Consider the following 25,234-nt stretch of genomic DNA (forward strand, 5'->3'; position numbering starts at 1 on the left):
CTATAATGACCCTGTAACCTTTGTTTTTCTCAGCGATTTTCTATGAATTTTTAAATAGCAATCTCATTTGCAGAGTAGTGGAGAAAGGGGGTGGGCCCTCCGACCAGCTCTCAGGAATCCTGCTGTGTCCGACTTGCTGTAGGTAGCAGGAGGACTTCTTTTCACATCCAGTAGTGTGCAAGGAGGTGTGATGGCAGAGTGGTGGAGAAACGGGCTTGGCCCACAAAAATCTCTTAGCAATCCTGCTGTGTGGGTCTGGATATAACAGAAGAAGTTGTTCGCCCCCAAGGACCCTCAGCAGCCAAGGGGACTTCATTCCCCAACTGGTAGTGCACCAGGAGGTGTGTTTGTAGAGTTATGGAGAAAGGGGGTTGGGCCATGAAGACCTTTCATGAATCCCGCAGTGTAGGACTTACTGAAGGTAACAGGAGGGGTAGTTGGCCCCCAAGGATGACCTGGCCTGGCCTTTTTATATTTTTATCATAATGCGATCTCCTGTTTTTTTTAGAAAAAGGGTGGTGGCCTGTGCAGCCAACTCCCAGGCCAATTTCAGCCTCAGGGACCATATCCCTCGGGGCTGGCCTCCCGATTGGGAACTGCGGAGGGAGCTTCAAGGCCGCCTTGGTTACTGCTGGCTTCCCGCATCTGCAGGAGCTGGCATTGCTTTTGGAAATGGCATGCGCATTCGTGAGGAAGAAGCTAGCCAGGAAGCAGCAAAATGCAGCCCCGGGACGCGGCAGCTCATGTAAGTAAATTTTCTTTATATGTAATGTTCTAAGTAATTGTAAAATGAGGGCGGCAGGGAGGCGGGCGGCGCGTAGTGGGGCTACGCGAAGTGTGCGGGTGGGCGTAGATTTGCCCCCACTCCGTAATGCTTCACGTAGCCTCACTAAGCCCACTACGCCCAGGGCTGCCAAAGAGTCCACAGTTTTGCTCAAAGTATCTACTCAAGTGGAGTACTTTCTTCTGGGTAATTTCTCAGAGCTATTTCCTTGGGTAAATGTCCAGTACTTATTCTGTGCTACAGCTGCATAATGGGTCAACAGGAAACCAGAGATCTTGTGTGTGATTAGCAATGTGATTGTTCCTCATGCATTTTAATCCAGAATTATGTGATAACATGAATCTTACTATAGAGATGACAACAAGAGTACAAAGCATACGAAGAGGTAAATCTCTACCAAATAAGGGTCCTTCCTTTTAACAATATGAAGTAAGTTCTTTGTTTGGTGGAGATGTCCCCATATTCCTCTACATCATGAAATCCTTACCAACACCAGTGGGAAACTCACTGAGGGGCCGCTTATGAAGCTCTCCACCCTCCTCGCAAAAGGCAGGAACACCAATGCATATTACTAAAGTGGGGGGCCAAACAGATGAAGCTTCCAAGCAATTTGCACATTTCCATACTCGTAGTCGTTTAAATGGCGAACTTCAGACTCTCCTCTCACCAGGACAGGACACAAAAGAACCTATTCGTCACAGTCACATACAGATTATGCTCCAATAGATCAACAATGCATTCACCTCCACAAAGCATTTCAGATCATTTTTCAATATGGAATTGCTGGGAAAACACACTTCCTTTGCCTTCGCAAAGCCCAGGAGTTGGGAAATGTCCTTTACAGATGTGGAGCTTCCACTGGGGCACCTGCTATATTTATACATGTTTAAGTGCTTACTGTTGAGGTTTAACTTTTGTGAAATGAGTCTCAGGGTCAAAGTGGCCATTAGGAAGCCATTCCCAGGTCCTGGCCTTAATATAGATATATTAAATTAAATAGTGGAGAGGGGTGCCCAGTCCCTGTCCCTAGGTGGATTTTGGTCTTGGTGACCCATCTCCAGGGCACCGCCATGTGTCCCTGGGGGCACTGGTCCCACCCAAGGCACCCATTGTGCAGGATGGGGACCCAAGTGGGAGTCTCAAGGCCACCATGGTCACAGCTGGCTCTCCCCTCCTGTGGGAGCTGACATTGCTCTTCCATGCAGAGCATTCCAGAGCAGCTTTATGTATGTGAGAGCAATATTTTAATCTCTTTTCCTGACCTCATGTCTGCAGGCAGGGAAAAAGATGAAACCTCCACTTTCACTTTGACAGCTACCGCTTGCTGGAAGCAGAGCGTTTGTGTTGCATGACACGAGCTGTCACCTCCCGCCAAACAAAAGGCAAACAGCTAAGTCCTGTGGGTGGGCCCCTCAATAAATAGCAGGAGCTGGCCCTAGGGGGTGGTGGTCCTCAGGGCTATATATGGCCGAGAAGGGGAGGCAGAGCAGACCCCATCTTTGGTGTTTATTTTAGACCCAGGGTGGTTGTTGTCCTCGGAGCCCTGGAGTCCGTACAACCCCCATATCATTTGTAATTTGTAGCCCCAGGGAGATGGTGGTCATCAGGGCCGGGGGGGCCGAGCAGCCCCCACTTATTATAAAAATGAGCTCTAGGGAGATGGTGGTCCCCGGGGCATTTTTAAGCTCTTGGAGGGGTGCCCTGGGCACTCCTCCATTTTTAATTAAAGACTGCATGCCTCTGGGACCTGGCCCACCTGGGGGCTAGGGGGACCACTGTTGCTTTTTACAAAATTCACAGCGAAATTCACCAATATTTCACGAAAATCACAGTGAACATAAAAAAATGCTTTTTTGCCCTGGTGTCAGTGCCAGAGCTAGAGGGTCTGGGGATTCCTACCCTGCCCATTTTCTTTATTTCTCTTTTTCTCGAGTCCCATATGGCTGCCAACACTTCCTGGTTGAAGAGTTGGCTGCCAATCCGAGCTCTGTAGATCTCTGCATGAGCTCATCATTATTCAAAAGTCATTATGGCCACAGATAGACAGATTTGGATTCCCTTTCATTTCTTAACAACTGCTTATCAGTATACACTAAATAACTGAAAGCGTGATCTGCGTAACCAAATCTACCTTTCAGCCAAATTCAGTGTAATTCTGTCCAGAGGTTGGGGCGGTAGCTGTGTTCAAAACTCCTATGGGAAACACACTTATTTTGACATTCCATTTTCTCGGGCCCCCGCTTGATGGATCACCCCAAATCTTTCGATGAGCAACATTAATCACCAGTGTATGTATATATATATATATTCACTGAAAAAACCATAGGTTTCACACACGTTATAGTTAGGAATTAGCATTTAAAAAACCTTAGAAATTCAGTGAAAAAACCATAGGTTTCACACATGTTATAGTTAGCTGGACATTTTACTCGTAAAAAACCAATGAAATTGCCCCGTTATAGTTAGTTCAGCTAACTATAACTCGCGCGCCCGCAATGCACTGCTGATGACGTCACATATTACATCACTCATGACATGGTCAGTGACATCACTCATGACATCACTGATGACATCTCAAATGACATCACTGATGACATCACTGATGACATCATCCAGTGAATGTGTGTTTTTCTGAAAATTAAATATGTTTTATATATGTATATCTCAAGGTCGATGGAAGAATAAATGGGTATATAAGTGTCTAAATGGATGATTTGTTTTTGAAAAATTGATTGTGTAACTGACTGATTAAGTGTATCTCTCACTTTGTGTATAAGTGGCTGCATGGGTTGGTGAGTAGCTACATGGGTGTCTATATAGGTTATTAGTTGTTTTTTTGAGTATCAGTCTGAGTGTCTGTATGGTTCGGTGGGGGGTATTACGTAGTGCATAGGTGCATGAATGAGTGACTCACTGTTTGTATGTGTTGAAGACAGCATGTGTGCAGGACTGTATGGGTGGATGAGTGTGTGTATGGGTGTGTTAGTGAGTGAAAGACTGTCTCAATAGTGTCTTCAGGAGTAACTACATATGTTTTAAACTAGTATATGTGACTATTGGTGTATATATGTGAGTATATGTGAGAGGGAGAGATTGAAAGAGTTCCTGTATGAATAAGTATGTGTTTCTATAAGTGATTGTTCAAAAGACTAAGTATGTGTAAGTTTCCGTAGAAGTAAGTGTGGTGGTGTGTGTATAACTGTATATGCAGGTGAATGTATGTTTGATTCTTTATTAGCATGAGTGACTATGTGTGTGAGTAACTCTATGGATGAGTGGCATTATGTAACAGGATGTATAGGTGTATGAGTACATATGATGAGTGAGTACATGTATGAGTGACTGTATAGGACTGTTGGTGAATGAGTGGATGTGTATATGGATCTTAGAATTACTGAAGAGGTTGTTGTAACTGGTATTGGTATGTCCATTGTTTTGAAATTTTTAGTCTCTATTTTTGAATGTGTGTATCAAAGCTTATATTAAGGTGAGAGGAGGTCTGCCACTCTATCATAAGGATGATGTCATCAGTGATGTCATCAGTGATGTCATTTGAGATGTCATCAGTGATGTCATGAGTGATGTCACTGACCATGTCATGAGTGATGTAATATGTGACGTCATCAGCAGTGCATTGCGGGCGCGCGAGTTATAGTTAGCTGAACTAACTATAACGGGGCAATTTCATTGGTTTTTTACGAGTAAAATGTCCAGCTAACTATAACATGTGTGAAACCTATGGTTTTTTCACTGAATTTCTAAGGTTTTTTAAATGCTAATTCCTAACTATAACGTGTGTGAAACCTATGGTTTTTTCAGTGAATTTCTAAGGTTTTTTAAATGCTAATTCCTAACTATAACGTGTGTGAAACCCATGGTTTTTTCAGTGAATTTGCAAGGTTTTTTAAATGCTAATTCCTAACTATAACGTGTGTGAAACCCATGGTTTTTTCAGTGAATTTGCAAGGTTTTTTAAATGCTATTTTTTTTTTTTATTCTTCATTTTTTTCAAACATATTTTTAATTTAATTTTCTTACCTTTTATAAAGACTATGCTTAAATTTTTAAAATCCTTAAATATTTTTTTTATATATATTTTTTAAAATAAACATGTAAAATTTATTTCCAGATTTTTTTTTTTTATAGTACGCGTACCGTAAGCTCACGGTAAGCGTACGGTTTACGCAACGTCCGTAATCTATCTACGCTACTTGCGTATAGTTACGTACTTTGCGTAGCCGCGCGTACTGCGCGTGGGACGCGTGCGCGCTTACGGCACACGCTCACGTTACGCGGAAGTGCCGGGGAGTGACTGTTATGCGCATGCGCGGAAGCGCGTGTCTTTTTTACGCGCACGCGTACTTTTTGCCGTAAGCGTACCGTAAGCGTACGGTAGGTCATGTGATCTTGAAACACAACTTTTGATTGGTTGAAACTACTTTCAGTTCTAGAACTCTCCTACACCACACCCATTCCCCTCATTTCTGCTTGTGATCCCTTGGGAGAAGGAGCTGGTTTGTCTTTGGGATACGATGGCAGAACAGCAGAGCTCTTCTGAGAGTGAGGCTAGCACCAGCAGCACTGTCTTGAGGCAGAGATCGAGGAAACAAAAGCCTTCTTATGTTTGGGATTATTTTACTTTTCCAGAAGGCCAGCAAAAGGTGAATGCACCCTTAGTTACTTGCAAGCTGTGTCAGCGTGTACTTTCTAGAGGTAATCCTAACAGGAAGTATTCCTTTGGGAATCACACCATGAAGAGACACCTCCAGGATGTACACAGAAGGACACATGGTCATCTTTTTGGAGGTAACTCTTCAGAAAGACGAGCCAGTACATCCACAGCAGCTCAGCCTGGACCATCACCTGCAGGGCTGACTCCTTCTTCTGCAGGTCAGGTGAGCCCTTCATCTGTGGGGGGAGAATCTCCTTTTGCTGGCCCTCTGGAAATGAACCTTCGATTTCGGAAGGTTGATATTCATTGCACATTTTGTAAAGGTCTAATTTGTCATAGGGAGACCAGTGTTTCCCTAGTGAACAACAAAATAGATCAGCACATTTGTAGCTATGAATGATTTTCCCATGCTTCCTTTCCTCTGTCCCTGCATGAACACAACGGTTCTTTTAAGAGCCAACCTTATCTTTCATCTTTTTTTTACATGTTTTTAAAAACTTTTTTTTTTTTTTTTTTACCGTACGCGTACGGTAAGCGTACCTTTTTTTTTATTTTTTAAAAAAAACACTAAAAATCCTTTATCACATTACAAGGTCCTTGAGAGACTACAATTATTATTATTGACTTACCATACTCACTCAAAAAAATATTTATTCATTTGTTTTTTTAAAAAATAGTTTTTAAAATGGTTGTAATTATGAAACCACTATTTTTGATTTATTTAATTGCACGTGTCCAAGCTGTTTTTTTTTCAGACCACCACCATGTGCATTCTCTGTGACTGCCTACACTCCACCAAGGGCAACCAGCCTTAGTGATGCTGAATGTATTTGCATTACAGACTTAAACCTGAAAACCCCACTGGCTTGTAAATACTGTGCATGACTATACACGGCAAGATCTCTGTTGTGTTCACCTCTCTCCTCTCAGCAGAACCAGATAATGGCAAACTTTCCCTCTCCTTTTCCACACATATACATGTAAGTTTCAAATCTCAGTGCTTCCCCCTTTTTTTCAAATGTAATCACACATTTCTATTGGTTGAAAACCAACCCTTTTCCAAAAGTACCCTGCCCCCAACTTGACTTCTGCCTAGTACCCTTCCCCCAACTTGACTTCTGCCTGCTACCATAGCAACAGCTCATGGAACACTGCTGTGTGCAGTTAGGTCAGAAGTTCGACACACAATGTTTCAATTCCACAGAGCAAGAGTGCTTGACTTTTCAAACCTAACAGCAAATCCATAGTACTGTTCTTTGGTTACACATTTTTTTGTACCAATACAAAACATGCTTCTATTAATTTTCACATACAGCCTAGTTTTTATTCTGGAATGGTATGAAACAGCCAATCAGTTCTTTTTGTTTTGAAAAAATATGTATGCCTCCATTTCCAAACTGTCTTTCTTTTCATATTGCCATTCTACTGAAAGACACCTCCTGAGTGCATCCAGTTCTCCTTTGAAGATGTTCACAGTGTGGATTGTAGGGCACAGCTATGTCTTCTGGAGTGAAAAGTATGCAGAGAAAACAGATATGGTGAGAGACCTTGCTTTGCCAAATGTAGACATTAAATGGATTGGTCAGAGAGGATTAAAGTGGCACCAATTGATGGCATTGGTGAAATCCTTCATTCAAATCCAACACCCTGACCTCATAATAGTGCACTGTGGTGGCAATGACCTAGGCACTTTGACTGGGGTAGGTCTGGAAATGCTTATGAAGGACACCTTTGCACAACTGTTTACACTTTTCCCTAAAACTGCCTTTGTGTTTTCCAACATATGCCAAAGGCAAAAATGGAACTGGTCCAATCATTTCTGTCCGCAGATTGACAAAGCAAGAAAGCACGTCAACAAATCTGTTTCTGCTTTCCTCCGTGACTATGGTATGGGTGCCATTTACCACAACAACTTGCGTTATGACATGCAAGACATTTATAGAGGAGATGGTGTGCACTTCAATGATGAAGGGAACAGAGTCTTCCTCTTGAACCTTAGACTCTGCATCGGTACTTACTTGTAGGTACCACTAAAAAAATGACTTCATAAACACAACAGCTCTTTTTAGAGCTCCCTAATTTCTAAACTCTTAAATCTGCTTTTCATTTATTTATTTTTATTTTTTTTACCGTACGCTTACCGTAAGCTTACCGTACGCGTACCCCGTGATTTTTTTTAAAATCAATAAATGTTTTTTTTGTACTTTTCTGTCCTTCTTTGACCCCCTTACAATTGTTAGGGGGTCTGTAACTCTCCTCATTGCCCCCTTTCCTTGTTTTCACTCTTTTTTTTCAGAGTGAAATACACAAAATGGCGGCCGCCGCTTCCTAGTTTTGGCCGATTCGAATGTTTACTAAGATCTAAGAGCCAATCAGAATCGCGCTCGCGCACGCCACCGTACGCTTACCGTAAGCGTACGGTAAGCGTACCGTAAGCGGGCTCAGATATATATATTGATTTAAAGGCTATTTTCTCAGAATCTACTGAACAGATTTACACCAAACCTACAAAAGGCACTTCCTTGACCTAGGGACTACCTCTCTGCCAAATTTTGAGTAATTCTGTTCAGCCGTTCGGGCTGTAGCTCGTTCTAAAGGTCCTATGGAAAAATGCATGGGAAAAACGCGTTTTGGGACCCCCCTTTTATCTCAGCCCCCGCTTCACGGATCCCCCCGAGACTTTCAGGGTAGGAGCGGAGCGTAGCGCCCCACCTATTTTGAGAAATTTGCGAGGATTCGTCGACCGGCGCCAAAGTTATTCAAAATAGAATGTTGAGGTTTTCCTATGGAAACGTGGTCCTAACTATAACTACCTACTGGCGACCGCCAGTAGGTAATATATATATATATATATATATATATATATATAAGGGAAACGTAACAAGTAATACCAGGAATCGCAGGGGCAGGAACCTCAAGAACCAGAAGGCAACTTAACAATTGTCAATTTAACACCGAAATTACTGACACCGGAAGAGGAATCAGTACTTAAGTTGGGTCTGACATTTTGCCCCACAAGCAACTATGAAGACACCAAACACTTATAGACTTATCTACGTTTATAAGAAAAATCTAATTATTGAAATTTGTCAAATTACAAAATACTGGGCAAACTATGCGAAGTATTCCAACAACATCCCAGGAACCTGACATGATAAATATTCGCGATTTAGATACCTTGGCAATTCTTGAAGAACTGAGAAATGAAGGGATCTCATCACAAGCAAGAACTGGAAAGAGATAACATCACAAGAGCACAGGAAATGGGGGTGTCACAAATAGGGGAAAAAAGCCCCTTCAAACAATCCTCGAGATTCTGTCCCAAGATGCTGACAGATGCAATCAACACCTTCTCTGAAATTTTAAATAAAGAACATCTAACTCTACGTAACAAGGAGGGGATGCACACAAAAAAGGATAAATTGGAACCTTACATTTATCCAAAGGAAGGCACTAAAAAGTTTAGAACAAGACCTTGCCGTAGTTATAAAACCATCTGATAAAGGTGGGAATGTTGCCTTACAGACTAGGGAAAACTACTGCAAGGAAGCCTTACGACAACTGCAAAACAAGGACAACTATGTTCCGACCAGAGAAGAGAACTATCTGAGGAGTATTTACAACTATGCTGATCTCCTTGGAAAATGGTACAGTAAAGGAATTTTGACACGGGAGAAATTTTTGTTTTTGGAGAACAAACACCCAGGAATCCCAACCTTCTATCACCTGCCAAAGATTCACAAGGACTCCACTAGACCACCAGGTAGACCGATTGTGTCCTCAATAGGGGGATTAACAGAAAATATGTCTAAATTCATAGCTTACTTTCTTGTCCCCTTTGTTACCCAACTGTCCTTGTACACCAGGGACACTAAAGATTTCTTAAGACAGATTCAACATACATGTTGGGAACCAGATTTTATAATGATCACACTTGATGTATGTAATCTTTATTGTAGCATTCGACAAAATGATGGCGTGGGCTTGATAATATGCTCTTTGAAATTCCAATTGAAGCCCATGTTAAATGTGAAGGACGTCTAACATGGGCTTCTATGGGAATTCTCTAGGGCATATTATCAAGCCCATTATTGCCATTTTAGCGGCAGTTTTCTGCCGCTAAAGCAGCGATAATTTTATCGCCTGACTTGATAATATGCCCCTCTGTTCTTTCTACCAAGTCTATATAGCGCTGAGCTAATCCTTAAAGATCGATCCCTAATATGAGCCACATACACCCAACGTTTCAGAAGCCCAAATGGGGAAAGAAAACCTTCATTCTATGTGGGGTAAACAGGGGTGAGGGTGCCCTGCTTCGATGTTTCACCCTAGGCAACAGCTGTTGTACCTAAGGCAATGACACAAATTATTACACTTAAACACTCGACCCTTCTTTTCAGTGAGAGGATTTCTATTACGTGATTTACGGTCAGCTCATTGACTCTAGCGGTCCCTGGACCTATCGACCCCGCCCGGACCCTCCAAGGTGCAAACAAGTCATGTGACCATGTGAGCGGTGGCGGGGAGCTCCGCTCCTTCATGATAGGGTGTTCCATCCAGGGTGGGAGTTTGGGGGGTCTAGTTCAGGCACAGACAGGAAGTTCGCCCTCCCCTTCCTCCGCTGTTTCATGTCGAGCCACTGCTCATTCTGTGCAACCATCAGAGCAACACGTTATGTATCTCCTTTATGTGCCAGCCAGGGCGGGGGTGCAGGGTAACTGTCAGGTGGCGATGCTTCCTGGTCCACTCAACATCCTATTCAGGGACACAATAACAATTTCTGTCACATGTGAAGGGTGGTATTGTTTTGTTTTGCAATAACACACATCATTGACAAAAATCGCCAATCTGCTAGCCAGGTACACTTCGTTATGCTTTGACTCCCACCCCCCAGCCCTACCCCCAAATACTCCACCAATGTTATGAAACTCTGTGGTTATACTGAATAAGCAGCTACCTATGTCATATAACATCTCTTCATTAATGTAATAACTGCACTTTCACAATTGCTTTATTAACCTTCTTGTTTTCTCAAATTTACTTGAAAATGCACCATTTGCCCACGCTTTTCTCAAAATGTTCTCGCCATCACAAAAGATAAGTAGTTACCATCTTTCTCACATCGAAAACCGCAAAACCTTCTTGCTGTTTTAGTCTTTAAAACTAATTCCAAATGAAAGGCAAAGGGAGCCTACCTGAAAACTACAGAGGAGTTATTTTGATAAAGGTGTTATTAACAGCTGCTTGGGTGAGGAGGGGGGTAGAGAGTCCACACAGATCTCGCCCGGGTCCTGTAAGGATATTTGTGCAGTGTGTGCCCTGTTTGTCCTGTGCAGCCCCCTCCTTCACCAGAAGAACAACTCGCAGTCCCTGTCAGCACTGGCAAGGAGGTATCAGAGAGAAGCTGGTCTTATCTGCCAGAGAAGGCTAGCTCCTCAAAGTGCAGGAGGTGCATAGGTGTCCCGGAAATGGGAACATTTACTGTATTTATGTTGGGGGCGAAGCTACCAGAAGTGCAGCAGGTGCAGTGACACCAGCACACAGGGCTGGGAAGGGCTCAGCGCCAGCTGTGGGTGTTATTTGGGTGCTATTTTACTGTTTACATTGGGGCCCCGGTACACCTCCTTGTGCAGATCACGGCGTCAACTGTGACTGTGTACCCTGGCGAGAAAAGGCACCAAAGAATGCCCAGCCAAAAGGGAGTGGGGAGGACGCACACCATTGAGACTGACAGACACACACACACACAACACAAGTGCAGTGGAGTGGCAGGCTGAAAGCGCCTTTTCTGGGATCTGTGGGTGGGAGCACGAGACATCAGGCCTCCCCCTCAGCTCCTCTGCTTTAATCCTATAAATTCCTATTGTCTCACTGCCACACTCCGCTGTTGCTAAAGGCCTCTGCCATAGTGAGGAGTCACATGCAGCATCGCTGAGCAGGGCAGCTCTGGGCCTTCAGCATAAAGAAGACACACAGCAACAAACAAGCTGCGCACGTGCACTGCTTCAGTTCTGCTGTGTATCCCCTTCCCCAGTCCGCTTTGACATTATACTGTGCATAGACGAAACCCGACATTCAGACATTCTTCTGCATGCACATATTGTTGTATTTAAAGTACAATGCCTTACAAATCTGCATATCCCCCTCAGCATTCCTGTGGATGCACATATTGTTGTATTTAAAGCTAAACCTTTCTTTACAAACCTGCATTCCCCTCATTGTTCCTGTGCATGCAGGAGCCCTTACATTCGCCCCTCACAGATGGGAGACTGCTTTCCGAGGTTACCTGTTCACACCTGAGCTGCTGCCAGTGCACATCCTGTGGATGCAAGCCGCGCCCTTCCCTCTTCTCACGTTGGACCTGGGATCCGTGGGGCGCATGCGCCAACGCACACCTGTCAGTGCCTGATGCCAGACAGGACGATTGAGGGCTCGTGCGTAATTCACATGCTTTTACCTGTGAGTTCATACAGCGTTTACCAGGAACCTTCTCCAAGGCAGACATGCACAGTACAGTGCTTCCCACGCTCGGTCTCACATCAGAGCTGAGTAATCGGACAGGACGTAAAATGCTTACTTGAAACAATGACGCAAGCAGGAAGCCCCTCGTTCAATTCTCCATTGTCCCACCTATAGCACTGTATGCCCAACACTTGCTGCACTGCTGTAAATTCAGCCCGACACTCATGATCACTGACTCCTATTAAACAGGCATTGTCATGGTGCTAAAAATGCGTGATTAGTGCATTTTAGTGTGGTGTTGCGGACCGCGCCTTATGCGTGCTACTTGGCAGTGTTGGAGTATTCATGTTAATTGCAGCGGACACACGCGGTCTGGTTCCCGGTGCACATAGCTTTGGTTGCAGCGCACAGAGACCTTACACTGCCGCACATAGAGGAAAAAAATTAGAGGGAACATTGGTTGTGATGGAAATGCAACCTCTTGCAAAAGACTGCTCGGTGTTGAACTTTTCTCAGTTTTTATGCAGTGGGACATGAAATTTCACAGCCAGCCATTTTCAGCCAATCTACTACAAATACCCACACTGTGTTAAAGAAAAGTAAAGCATCCAGATTCTTTCCTGATTAAGCCACTACCACAAACATTAACTAGCCTGAAGTGGGCAATGAACTCCCCCTAGTGGCCCTGAACCCTACTTCACCCCATCCCTACCAATTTACAGAAGATTATACTCTGTACATCATCAAAAACCAGAAAAGTACTTTCGAATCCTTGAGAGACAGGCCCCATTGTAAAACAGGTGTTACTGTAAACCTCGACCAGTTTACTAAGGACGTTACTATGTGTAATTGATTGTTTTAACCACTCTCTGATTTCACTCCCTATATATCTGCTACATTCTCACAAGCACAATCCTTTTTCCACACTCCCCCTGGAGCAACCCTCTTTTCTGTTTTGAAACATTCTCTACAGTGATCTGTTATAATAACTGTGAGATTAAACAGTCACTATTGAAGTTATTTATGGTGCTTGTGTGTCTTTTTGAGGATATTCTCAATTGAAATTAGAAACTACTGGGGTACACTTATGATGTGACTTGAGTTCTATGTGTATCATGTTCACAGAGTTTGACTTATTGAACACCTTCCTGAGTAAATTAGTCTAGGACCAATGTTAGGCTTCTCAGGCAGGGCCTGGGAGATTGGGCATGTTCTCCATGGCGCTGTGTAACACAGGCCCGTGGAGAACATGCTAAGTGCCCATGAAGGTTTGACTGGCCCAAGAAGGCAGGCCAAACCGTCATGCGCACTTAGAGGAGTGCAAACTATTCCTCACTCTGCTCTGGTAACAGAGCCCATCCCCTCCTTGACTTTGCTCCGAGTGCCTCATAGAAGAATAAAATGATGATAACGTACTGTTAGTATCATTTTATTTTAATATTTTGCAGTGCTGAAAATCAGTGTGGCAACGCTCCACTGCCTTAGCAGAGGAGCCACCACTGGCTAAGAGGGGTCATCAGTCAAGTACAAAATAGCAGACATGTCCCTTTGCTAATTTGCATTAACTGCAGCCTTAGCCCTCAGCAGATGGATACCATTTACAAACATGAAATTACACTAAGTGGCCGATAAGGGTGTCGGTCGTAAAGCCTCCGACCACAGGTCGGAGGCTTTCTGACTGACATCCTTGGTTTAAACACTGACCACCTTATTGCAAATAATGTGGTTGGAGTTTAAAACAGCTGTTCAAACCAACAAGGAGCCCGTCAGTCAGTCTTAAAAACCGCAAATATTCCCGAAAGGACGGCGTCTCCACCTTTGGGATTATGATGTCAGTTTCAGACAGGCGTTCCATGTTGGGCTTTCCATCATGGGAAGCCTGTCTGAAAACAACTTTGGTGGCCCCAACAGGGCCCCTTTCCCTCTGCGGCCTCTGGCTGATGGGCTGGTGGGCACTTATGGTGCCCCCTGAAAATCTCTGCACTGTGTGCAGACACCTAGAGGTGCCTGCCTCACAGTGCAGGGATTTACACAAACTCCCATTTCTCTATGGGAGCTTGTGCTGCGGGTGGATTCTGTCTGCACCACAAGGTCCTATAGGGAAATGGAAGCTTGCGACCCCACCGTGTGCGATCGGATCATAAGTGCGGCTTCAAATTACTCACCCGAGGTTGGTTGGTTCCGAAACCGCAGAGATGTTGGGCAAAGGTAACTCTGACAGACAGAATAATCGGCCCCATAATGTCAGATACTACCTATTGTACGAACAATGAATCGATGTTGCATATTTTGCATGGTTTTAGTCAAACTGTTATGAGCTACTAACATTTCTTATGTTAACTCTAAAATGAGAATGCGTTGTGCGGTATTCTTCCCAAATTCCCATATAAAGTCAGAGGCAGGCAAAATTATAGCGAGGTTTTATTTGAGTCGGCATACAAAGCCCACATGGATAACCAATCCTGGCAAAGAGGGTCTGATGTCCATGCAACGCAACATTCTTGATGATTGACCTGTTGCATTTCACATTAGCTGCCAGATGTATGTAAACATTCTGTGGACCCCGATGTCCATAGAAATAAATGATGCACACTTAAACAAGTGTATCACAATAAAATCATTTCTCCCTTTAATGCCTGATTTTTAATGGCAATAATTTTGACGCAAAACCTTGTCTCAAATTTTTAGTAGATAGGTTTTTGCATCAAAAAGCATTGGGGGTTGCATTGGAACGCCCATGTAACGCCCCCTTGATGCCAAGTAACTCAGAGCAGTGCTTTGTGCTACTTTGCTTTACTTTTAGGCAATTTCCAACACAAAACTTGTTTTGCCCTGGAAAGTAGATATAAAAAAATGTGCTGGTGTGCACCACATTTGTGCCACTAGCACAGCACAAAATGTGGGTAAATCTGGCCCTCATTTTAATACGTGGAGATAACACAAATTATTGGTGTACAATTTGCACCCTGATTTTGTAACCTGGTCACAATCAGGAATAACGTAGGATTTATTTTGTCAAAGCAGTTGTTTTCCAGCAAAGCACAACATAACACACTGATACTTCTTTGGGAGGGATCATTTTGAGAAAAATGAAAATAATTGAAAAAATGATGTACCACATACTATTACGAGTTTACACAAAAACACAAAAAAATACAATAAAAGAGAACTTTGGTGAAAAGCTGATCTTACCAGAAGGCCACCCTGACAAAAGGATAATAAAATGGTAAATGGTGAAATGATGGTTGAACAAAACAGAGAGAGAGGAATCAGCATATAACCTAAACACATTTTACATAACTGAGCCCCTTAAGCTTCTGAAGAACAATATGAAACATTGAAAGACATTCATTCAAACTTTTAGATCAACATCCTGTGAGCAACAAATGTATTTCTGTTGTATCACACTAAAATTAAATATTAAACCATATTCGGATCACACGTAATTATCTTTGTATACTAGCACTCAACAGTAGCTTCCAAAATTGCTTCAATATCTAAATAAAAAAATCTCTAAAGCATTTACCAATGTTTGTATTCAACAACGTTACAGCTGTCACTAAGAGAGGAGATCAGTCAAGTACAGAATAGCAGACATGTCCCTCTGCAAATTTGCATTAGCTGCAGCCTCACCCCTAAGTAGATGGACAACATTTATAAACATGATATGGCACATAATGTCAGATACTACCGATTTTATGATGCCGCATATCTTGCATAGTTTTAATCAAACTGTTAGGAGTCACAAACATTTCTTATGCAAACTATACAATAAAACACACCCTAGAGTTTTTTTTTATTGTGTTGCGCGGAATTCTTCCCAAATCCCATATAAAGTCAGAGGCAGCTGAAATTATAACAAGGATTTATTGGAGTCAGTCCGCATACAAACCCCAGAAGAATTACCCATCCTGGCACCGCCAGGCTGATGTCCACGCAGGACGAATGGCCTATTGCATTTCACATTAGCAGCCAGATGTGCATAAACATTCTGGGAACCTCGCTGGGCATAGAAATAAATGATGCACACTTAAACAAGTGTATCACAATAGAATAACTGGAATTTCCTATGTTGTGATGGAAATGCAACCTCTTGCAAAAGACTGAGCGGTGTTGCACTTTTCTCCTTTCTAATGTAGTGGGACATGAAACTTCACAACCAGAATTTTCAGCAAATCTGATACAAACACCCAAGCTGCGTGAAAGAAAAGTGAAGCATTCAGATGGTTTCCTGATTAAGCCACTACCACAAATATTAACTAGCCTGAAGCTAAGAATTGTCAGGATTTCGACATGTGACATTGTTGTCTGTGCCTCACAGCTTGATGCTTCAACTAGCCAAACCATGGTTGATGACCCGAGAGCGAAACATAACATCTCCAGCTGAATTCAGCTACAGCTTCCTCTCATTTCAACACAAAGCTGTTTAAAGTGTGCACTTCCTCATAGATTTTAGGTACTATCTTGAAAAAGGAATGTACAGATTCAAGATGTAGAAGAAAATAGCTCCATGGTTAAAAACCTGCAAAAGCTATGATGTTCCTAGCTTTAAGCTTGACCATGGGAACAGTAAGTAGAACATGGTCTTGAGTGCACCTAGCCTGTTTTGGGCCATTACTTTTTACACTCTGATTTAAAGACTACACACTCGATTGAAAACAGAATGTGATTTTCCAACAAGCTCGGTTACACTTGGTCCTGGCAGCCCCTGGGCGCTAATGAAGAAATTCACTCCATTTTAGACCTACTGTGGTGTACACCGCTGCACTTTGAAACCACTGCAACTGACCTATTTCTGTAGTTGTAATGCATGAAGCTACTCAATCCATCAGAACCCCCACTGTGAAGGATTTGTGTTTTAACTCTTATGAAGTGTAATGGAAGTATACTCTTTAATTTTCCTAACTGATGGAACCACTTTATACTAAACGTTTTTCTGCCATAGTGAATTTCTACCACCAACTTTAAAGTCAAGATTTTTGAAAGTGAATCCAGCTATAGGCTAGTTAATGAGAACATAAATTTCCCTTTGGTCCTGTAAACATTTTCCCCAAAGATGTTCAACTCTGTTTTGTTATTGTTCATTCGGAGGTGTATCTAGTGCATCCATCTTTGGGTCTCACATTCAAGATCCTGCAGAAAACGGCTTTGTTCTTGAATTTCCAGAATATACACTTGTGTATTGTTTGCACTTAAATGGACTATAACATCAGAATCATTTAACACATGGAACAGTGGGGTCACAGGCTATTGAATCGGGCTGGAGATAAAGGGGGCATTGCATAACATCACACAACTTTAAAAATGGGGTAGGTGGAAATTATTGCACGCACACTAGTTAAGAATTGAGTTGTAAAAAAGGATCCGAGATACTGTGTAGTAAATTTGATCTTTCACTGTAGATAAAGATGTTGATAGGTTCAGCATGACATGAACGTAGTCCATTCTTTTATCCACCCAACTCAGAGTGTCATCCCAAGTCCCCAGCAGTGCAGTCACCAGGGACGTAGATTTGAGGGGGGATATAAAGGTGATAGACACACCCCTAAACTAATAATTTTTTTGTTGGGTCTTGGCCTGACAGTGAAAGTCCGATCAGCCTTGTGCAGCAACATGACTCAAATCACTGTTGCACAGACTGGGTAGACGTGGTCAAGCCAATACATTAACAGGGTGAGTTCAGCCAAGGATCTTACTTGTTTCTTAGAGCCATGCACTCACTGACCCATGAAAATTTACACCATGTAAAGAATGCAACAAACGTCATGTACAAGTAGGTAAATGTCGCTTCATTATAAGAAAAGTATAGTTCTGTTACATGAAGATGTATTTCACATTAGTACTTCAGAATATATCACTGCACTGAGAGGTATTTATTCAAAGTGACAGTTTTAAAACAAGAACGTACAAATGTTGATGCTTCGCCCTACTTCCCTTACGATAAGGCCACCAGTGAAATCAGAGGTAAGTCAGTTGTCAGGTTTACTAGCTATGTGGCCCAGATTCCTATTATAGATTGAGCAATATTATAGTCTGTTAAATCAAACACAAGATGACTTTCTACAGCACACCTCCAAAATGCATGCATTTGAAGGTGGTATCACGTGCTAATGAAGGAATTTTATTTTGCCTAGGATCACACGATTTTTTCAAGTGGGGAAGTTGAGATTGATTCCTGAGTTTCTTGTTTCACATTGTAAAATTTATGTACTAGATGGGTATCTCTTTTCCTCGCTGTTTTACATGAAAGGTAACTGCTTTGTTGTTAATTCATGGTGCATGAGTTAGATTGTTGGTGGCAGGCAGAAGCCACATGAAAGCTGAGCTCAAGTTGTCCAATAAGACCTTGAGCTGAGCCAGAACCAGGCATCTGGCTGAAGCTTTCAGAGGCTCACCCACCTCTAAGACCGGACCACCGATGATAGTGGTAGAGTGACCTACGAAGATGTGTGTGATTCGCAGGCAGGGTTGAGAGCACAGATCTGATTTGGCCCCTGCCCGTCACCAGCTCTTCATCAGGGTGGGTCCTGTAGGGCTTTAAGTTGATTGGGTCTTGTCCGGTCCCAATGTAGCAGTAATTTAAAACAAACATTAAAATACGTACCTATTGGGTGCTCAATTTATGTGCTGTACAGGAAAAAATAATGCTCGAATTATCAACGACTGCAGAAATCCATTTCAGTGATGCAGTCTATGTTGCTTTTCCTACATGCAATCCAGAGTTTCTCTGCAGAGTGCATACAGTGATGGACACATGGGTGTCAGTGCAATCCACAACTGTCTATTCCGCCTTTGCTCTCACAGCGTGAGGGTCTTCTAGTGATTGATTGAAAATGTCAACATGACCCAGAGGAAAATAGAATGAAGTGATTAAAGCTGATTTGGTGGGTTGTATGTATGGGGATGAAGATATGAACAAAAATAAGTGCAGAAGAAAAGAGTGGCAAGGCAGTGTGACGAGAACCATGATGATGTGTGATATATGCAGATGGAAGATATCAGATAGATGTGGGGAGGAAAAGGGAGCCGTGGTCCAACAGGGTTAGGGGCAACAAATAGAAAGTAGTGAAAACGGGAGCAGAGATGATTGAAACACTATGAAGAGCACTTTGACCTCCACAGATCTTATCATTGTTTAATACAGTTTACAATTTTTAGAATTCAACCATTTTCAATTCTAATTATTCACTCATTGATACTCACTTCTTTGATACTTCTAAATAGCATTGGCAAAGCCAATAGGCCTGGCTGCGTTTTTAGGCATATGTCTGTTGTTGTGTTATGTGTCTGGAAACAAGGACCTACTACTTGCTAAGAGGCACTCAAATACTTCCCAGGAGGCATGTTTTGTAATGCCCAGGATTTTAGTTTTCCTATTTTAAGCCACACCCTTAATCACATATGCCAAACCCCTGAGAACGGATTCCCGGATACACTTCTTTGCCAATGCCGCTTAGGAGTTTCCCATCTTTCTCATCCCTCTTAAAGCACTGGACTCCCTGGATACTGACCACAGTAACCTGCTCAAAGCACAGCACTGGAGCTTAATGCCCCTCTTTGGCCTTAAGTCTGGTGTTTGGGCACTTGGCACACAATAATTCATCAAGTGAACTTAAAATTATATGTTCACTGATGGGGCATCGCTTTTCCTCTATCTGAATCCACTGGATTATATGACAATTATGAAATATAGGTTCTGCATGCTAGTAATGAAGTACTGGGTATTTTAAGCCCAGCGGTGCAGGGGAACACACCCTATGACTTCGGGGTTCTTCCTGTTTCAGACCTACAGAAACACAGAGTCTTCTGGGTGAAGTCAAAGATCGTTTATTGGCTGCAGACCAATTACAGGCGTCCTAGAAGTACAACAGCGTGTATGTTCTCAGGAGACTGCTGAAAATCACAGAAACAGGCTTCTCCTTAAATACAGAATTTCCTGCCTCAGGCATACATTCCTAAGTTTATGGCATGGTCATTCAAAGTATACATTACAAACGAAAAAGCAGAGTCATGATGACCATCCCACATTCCAGTTAAGCAAGCCCGTAATTATTTACACAGTAAAGCTCAGATCCCACATCAGATATCGATAGGCCCCAATAAACATGAGCATCTCCTGTTTTGGGAAACAAGCCATAAAGCAGGAACAGCCAGGTGTGAAAGAGATTAGCTGGAGGCTCGTGTAGGATGAAAATACTTTATGGTGGGTCAAGCCCTGATGCTAATCACAGGCGGCCAGAGGACGGGGAACTCGTGAGACCAGTTTGACCCGGGGCAGCGGAGCCAAGCTGCCCAGGTCACAGAAAAGTCAAAGAAAGGCACATGTGCTCTAAAAGGCCCGTTTTCGCTTCATGCTATATAGCCTATGTGAGGGCAACCATAAGATGGCCACCGATACAAAATGGAACCCACGTAGTGATGTGAAATAGCGTATACACAGTGCATTCATAGCTAGAACGTTACGCAAAGCACTCCTACATACCGCATTAACCATTCGCGGTTCACTATTACCGAGATAGACAGGGGTAGGGCCCTGCCTCCTACGCGGTCCCAAATTCTAGAGTACGACAGTAATGTTATCCTATGCTGCTGGGTCCTAACAAAATACAAAATTGTTCGCTGTCACAATGTTGAAGTCGGGCCTTTAAAACCACTATGATTGCAATATCTGTTTCTCAAAATGACAGCGGATCATGAGGCGAGTATTTGTGGAGGTTCCACGTCTACTATGAGAATAGCATCGCAAACAGGTACACTTTACTGACAGTTCATTAGCATCCATATGATTATTTCTAATAGCGCAACATATTGTACGTTGGAAGCTGGACTTCTTTGTAGATGTTCCCCCACTTTGTGCCCCTATTTGAATGACAAGATGCTGGTTATTCAACTCTGACAGTGCACTGAAGCCTGCTAACCAAACTCCAGTGCCATTGTTCTCTTCCTGAAAAATGAAATGTCTCATTGTATCCAAATTGGATAGGACTTTAGCACCCTTGTAAGTCCCTAGGGCATGGGCACAATCGAGGGTCCCTACGGGCTTCAGCATGTATTATGCCACCCTATGGTACCCATACAAAATAACAAGCACTCTGTCATTGCAGAATGCGTGAAAGGATGCAAGCCCTTCTGGAAACACAACATTGCACATAGGGAGTGTGCAATGCCTATACAGAGCATGTACTATATGTAAGTCATCCCTACAGCGGGTCTTAAGAGTCGTAAGGAAGGGTGCATTATATTACATGTGAGGACATATATGCATGAGCAGATATGCCTCTGTGATGTCTAATTCTATTACTAGATATTGCAAGTGAACAGGGAAACCATCTTAAAATAATGGTGCTTGTTTTCAAACACATTGTCTTATAAAAATCCATGCTGATGCCATTTTTGGATTTATTATTACATGCAACCAGAGGGCACATTAGAGATGCCCCCTGAAAACCTACCAGTCGTCCAGAGTGCTGGCTGACTAGTGTCGACCAGCCTGCCCCCACAGACATGTTTCTGACCTCCTGGAGGTGACAGCACACACTCTCAGAGGACAGGAACTGCCAAGCCAGGTCTGCTGCCTTTGATATGTAACCCTGGCTTTTCAGACCTGGGAGATGCTACCCACTGCCCTGCAGCCATGTGGCACCAGAGCAGGTGAGATAATTAGATAGTCATGAGGCGGTTCTCACTTACAGGCTGAGCACACCCCTAAGGTGGGCAGCCTGAAGTGAACAGTCAAAAAAAGGTATTACCATCTTGTTTTTGGTGAAACTAGAAACCCTGGGTCAGGGTTATTCCCACTCCCCACAGAGGTGGCCATATAGGGGATGTAGTTAGCACAGAGGTAGTTAGCCCATTGACTACTACCTTACACTGCCCTTAACATCCCTAAATTGTGCATTTAAGTGGTTACCTGACACCAGTGACCTATATTCAACGTCCTCTGTACTGAAGAGGACAATAGAAGAGCTGTGACTGTAAGAACAGAGGACTGACCATGAACGTGGTGCAAAACCCTCTCTAACAGCTGGAACTTCAAAAATTGCAAAGACTGACTCATCCAGAAGCTGTACATTTGGTCCAAGGTTGGCCCAGTACTTCAACAACCAGTTAGCGTCCCTCTTGAAGTGGAGGAGCCATTTACCTGCAGTCTGAGGGCATCAACCATGTCTGCCTGGTACACCGTTCTGTCCACTGAGGGAGCATCACCCCAGAAGGAGGTCTTCATGCACTAGAAGGTTAGATCCATGTCCCCACCGAAATTGGAGATGTCTGGACCTCTAGCAACCGTACAGCAAAAAATACCTGGAGCACCAGAGCATTTGCGACAACCAAGGCTTGTTTTGTGTCTTGTCCAGACCCACTGCCGCAAAGACCGGCCTGCCCACTGAAGGATGTCAGAACCGATGAGGCTGACCCCAAGAGTTGCCCAGTTTCCCTGTTTCGTCCCCACCCCCGGCAGGTTTGGCTGAGAACTGTGAGAGCCTACGACAGAAAGGGACAGCTGACTAAACCCGTCTACACCAGAGCTCCCTGACCCGGGTCCACAAACACCTACTGCATCTACCTGCTACACCATTCTGCTGACCCCGGGGTCCACTGAGGGAACAGCACCACATAAGGTGGTCTTCATGCTCTAAAATGTCAGATCCATCTCCCTACTGAGATTGGAGATGCTACGACCTCCAAGAGCCTCACAGCACCAATACCTGGAGCACCGGCGCATTTGCCCCAACCAAGGCTTGTTGTGTGTCTAGTCCAGACCCACCACAGCATAGACTGACCTGCCCACTGAGGGACGATGGAAACAATGACCTGGTTCCACAAACACTGACTCTGCCCCTTGCTCCCAAGACCCTTACAAACCAAGCCCCCCAATAGGAGCTCCTAAACTTGTACCCATGTTACCCTTTTTAGACTGTTTCTATGTGACCCCCCCTTCTTCGGCGATGATGTAGCACACTAGGCTACCAACCCGTCCAGAACCTCTGCAATCTGACTATGAATATGATTGCTAATACCTGTATGCATTACATGTTCTGTCTCCATATGAAAACATTACCAAGTAAAATAAGCCTAAACTGCTCAATCAAACTACCACAAAAAGGAGCATTTGAGATTATTCATTTAAGCCTTATAAGCCAGCAAGGGTTAACAGTAGGGTACTTCTCTGGCACTCTACATAAAAAGTAAACTTTCTATTAAGTGTTACTTTGAAGAGCTGCAAACAATGTATGTTCTCATAAATTGGTGCCCAAGTTTAACGCTATTGCGGAAGTCACAGTAGCATATAAGTTCTTAGAACTGGACGTACATGTCAACTGCATGTTACACATTATTCTGAGATGGTTCACTGCTAGTCTTTTCTGTTAGGAGCTTCCCTTAGAGCCAGCATGTTATATGTAAGACATCATGTTCGTTAGTATAGAATATTCTATTGCTAAGGTGTAACACTTATTAGCATTCATCAGACTTTAAATTTATGAGTGACCCTATCTCCCACTTAACCAATTGTCTACTAACTAACACTCCCATCCATTACTCCATCCATTTACGCATGTATTATTATAGCCCTCAACACATAAAACATCTGCCTGTGGGTCTAACTCGAATTGTAAGGATCCAGTGGTGCCCCAACCTGACACCTTTCTCTGAGCAAAATATTGAACATTTCTATGAATCCTGGGGTTATGGAAGGATCAGGAGTTGGTGATTGAATAGGAGTTTGTCAAAAATCCTCTCTATTGTTTTTATTTAGCATAGCAATTATGCCTTTGTCTCCCTAAAAATATTAGATTGTCATGATTTGGATGGCTTTTTTATCTGACTTGGCATGAAAACACTGCCCAAACCAGTCCTCTCAAAATAGCTTGGAAGGTTAATGTACCTTTACAAGAGCATTGCATGAAATTTTAGCTCTTGAGTTTGTAGTTTAATTAACATAGCTTAGTGGGTAAATGCTTTTGTTACAGATATCCTATGTTAACCTTTATCCCCACTTGCTTTCTTTGTTCTGGGCCTGCTTAAAGGCCTTTCATCATCTGCTGTTGGCAGAGGTGTTGACTTGGACTCAGTGTCTCTCATCCCCTTGATGCCTCAGCCTGATTCCCTCTACCACTTTCTATCAGCATGTACCTTCAAGTGATTGCATTGTGATGTCTTTCCAAATGCCAATGAGTGAGGAGACAACTCCTGGGGCAATCAACCAGCTACATGCCATCAAGATGGTTTAGTGTTGCTAGATCCAAAGTGCATCCAGCTCAAGACACTCAAAAACATCACCCCTCCCACAACAGTACAGGCACTAACCCTGTCACAAACATGTGCACAATAGAGCCCATAGTCATACAGCTATCTAAGTGGGGAGATGGCCTTTAGAACAAAGCTGGAATCCTGCTGTGCCTTCACAGCACCGGCAGTAGAACTAACACGTCTTAAGTACAAATTCGTTGAGCAAGCAAGTCATTATAAACAGTGGCGTCATTATGGTTCGTGTCACCCGGTGTGGGTAACTCATGGTGTCACCCCCTCACGACTTACCGCATGGACCTCCTCCGCTCCGAGTCCACCAGTGGACACAGTTGGCAAATAACGGGACCATACAGAATCCTTAGTAACGTTTGTAAATTTAGGTCCTATATTTACAAAGGCCATCGAAGAAAAATTGAATTCAACAAGGTCGGAGTCTGGGGTACACAGCATCCGCCCACTCTTTTTACAGGGTGGACTCCGTCCCCCCTGCTAAGAAGTATGGCCGCACAGAAATATGTTGAACTTCTCCCAGTATAATTTTGAAACACCAGGACACGTTCATCAGCTCGTGCATGTTATCTGCTTTCGATTCCCAGCAGCAACGTGCAGGAAGCGAGGGGGCTTTTTTTCCCACCTCCAGCTGGGCAACGATAAAGATAGAAGTTAAGGGGCCATCTGGCCTCCTTTGGATCGAGTATGGGACTGGAGGCGTCCTGGAACCTCACAAATGCAAATGCACTGGCGAGAAAAAAAAAAAAACACAGCTTGTGTTATCTCTTCACAAGTACTTAAGAGATGCATCCTTTTTACTTTGTTGTATATAAGTGCACGCACTGTAAGAATGTAAGAATGTCAGATGGGTTGGTCTATTTCTTTTAGAGCGCTACTCATCCCAATGCAGAGTGTTAGAACACTTTACATAACATGCACATTATCCATTCCAAGTAAGTCATGTAAGCGTGTAAATTAATGTACAAGATGTGTTACATGCGACAGCCAGGGTTACAAGGTGCAGGAGTCAAATACACTTCATAGCTCACTGTGGTCTACTAGAAGGACCACAATTT

Source organism: Triturus cristatus, chromosome 7, assembly GCF_964204655.1.
Source record: "Triturus cristatus chromosome 7, aTriCri1.1, whole genome shotgun sequence".
NCBI lineage: Eukaryota > Metazoa > Chordata > Amphibia > Caudata > Salamandridae > Triturus > Triturus cristatus.